The sequence below is a fragment of the Buceros rhinoceros genome, unplaced genomic scaffold, assembly GCF_000710305.1.
Source record: "Buceros rhinoceros silvestris isolate BGI_N320 unplaced genomic scaffold, ASM71030v1 scaffold18099, whole genome shotgun sequence".
Lineage (NCBI taxonomy): Eukaryota > Metazoa > Chordata > Aves > Bucerotiformes > Bucerotidae > Buceros > Buceros rhinoceros.
Window position 1 is genome coordinate 30760 of NW_010432328.1, and position 2411 is coordinate 33170.

Below are 2411 nucleotides of genomic sequence, written 5' to 3' on the forward strand. Positions count from 1 at the left end.
CTGTGTCCTTACTGCTTGTCTGTAAATACCCCTTCTCGGGAGCCTGAGGTTGGCCCATCCCTACCTGATGGTCGTGGTACCCAAGTGCCGCCGGGTGATGGAATGCGGAGGTGAACCGTGACTGCGTTTTCATCAGTGCAGACCTTACTGGAAACAGATGCTATTTTTTTTTTTTAGTCTTAGTAGTATATTTTCTAAAGTGAAGCCAAAAAGCGTATGGAAACTGCCAAATAGGATGTCAGCCCCGTTGCTGAAAGCCGTGGGCCAGTGTTGGAGGGGCCGTAGGGCCACTGCTGGGAGGAGCTGGAGCCCAGAGTGCTGCTCCTGCACTGAGCCACGGAGGAGCCCCAGGCCTGACAGGCTGGAGACCCGCCTTCTCCGCAGGTGTAAACACGCCTGTCAGGCGGCCAAGGCTGCGCTGGGACAGCTCCTGCTCAGCCCGGCTCTGCGTGTTCCTCTTCACCATGCCATGCCTGAGCTGTTCCCCGAGCCTCGGGTCTTCAGGTGTTGGGCTCTTGCGGCACGTTCTGTTTCCAGCCAGAGCAACCGTGGCTGTTGTGGTCAGAGCGGGGAGCTGGCATTTTTCTTTCCTTTCTCAGCACCGTGTGTGCTGTATAGGCCAGTAAAACAGATGTGCAGATTATATTCAGGGAGTTGTACTACTAAAAAAATACGTATTTAATGTTTGAATTGTTTACTGCAGCTCTCTCCGGACTCCTGTACTGCAGGTTTTGGGGAGCTGGAAGGAAACGCGGCTCAGTAGTGAGATTCCAGGGATGAGAGTAGTTAAATGCTGCAGAGCAGAACAAAACCTTTTTTTTTTTTCTCCTTCTTTTTCTTTCTTTTTATTATTTCAGTTATGGGTCTTTCATAACCATCATGCTGGTCCCTGCTCAGGCTCGGAGCGGAGCCGTGAAGCAGCTGCGTTCCAAGCCCAGTGTTCGCCCGCTGCCCAGGCAGCGCGTTCTCTCTCTGGGCGCTTTACGGGCAAAGGCTGTTCTGCTCTCTGAGCTGCCGGGGCACTGAGCCTCCCCTGGCCGGGCCCGGCGGCAGGGCCTGGGGGCTGCAGGCCTTTCCTCCTCGCCTAGACCCCGTCAGTCCTGGCCTTCCTGGGCACAGAGTCCCCCCTCACTCCCTAAGCAAGTTCCTGGGGCCGTGCACCAAAGGTCCTTTCAGAGACAACCCCCAGGACTGGGCCCGCTCTGGAGTGGGCGCTGCCCCCGCTCGGCTGCCGGTGGAGCAGGAGGGGTCTCTGGAGGGTCTGTGCAGCTCGGGAAGGGCTGGGGCAGGCCCCTGGGTGTGGAGAGGAGCTCCTCTGTCCCACTGCCCGCACGAGAGCTGGTGGAGGGGATTCAGCCCCTGGACGCTTCGCTGTGTCGGGCTGAGCGGCTTTAGCCCACAGCTCTGGGGGAACAGAACAGCAGTTCATGCTGGGCCGCGGGGGAGCTGCGCGCGCACGTTGGAGACCACGGTCTAAGGGAAGTTATTTTCCTTTTTCCCCTTTACAAAACTGTTTATAACACATTAAATAGGGAACAGGCGCAAGCAAAAGCCAACTCCTGGGCCGTGCCTCTCGGTGACTCGAGCGGCTTCCCCATGTGCCTGTTCCAGCAAGTCCCTGGAGCTCTCCCCAACTCGGTGTTTAAGTGGGTTTCACAGGGTTCAACTCAGAGGATATTTAGCTCTTAGTTTCTTTTTTTTTACTGCCAGCAGCTTACCAACACCATTCCATGTATTTTTTTCCTTTCATTACCTCTTATTCCATGGATTTCATTAGATGCTGAAATTTTCATGATCACCAAGTGCTTTGAATCAGGGGGATTGGAACTCTTAAGTCACTTAAGTATTTAAAAATAAGAATCCAACATAATAAAGTATTTTCCTTACACGAAGACATATTCTACGAAAGGCTCTCTTTGACGCAGAGGGAGTGAAGCTGCCTCTCCCAGCCCAGCCCGGGGTGGGTGTCAGCGTTTTTCTTTACCAGGCTCACCGGGCTCGGTGACCTGGCGGTCCCCAGGCTCTCCAGAAGGCAGGCTTCCCCGCCGGGCCAGACTGATCCCGAGGTTCGCCTGGGTCTCCCTAGGTTTGTTTTTTGGTTTTGGGGGGTTTTTTTGTTACCTGGCTGGTTTTCTGTCTGCAGTTTGTTCATCGGCTCAGCTGGCGGTCCCCAGGCTCTCCAGAAGGCAGGCTTCCCCGCCGGGCCAGACTGATCCCGAGGTTCGCCTGGGTCTCCCTAGGTTTGTTTTTTGGTTTTGGGGGGTTTTTTTGTTACCTGGTTGGTTTTCTGTCTGCAGTTTGTTCATCGGCTCAGCCTGTCTCAGGGCTGAGCTGGGGTGTGGAGGTGGCAGGTGAGTAGTTGAGCCCTGTGGAGCAGCAGCACCAGGCACATCCGCAGCCGCCCAGGATTC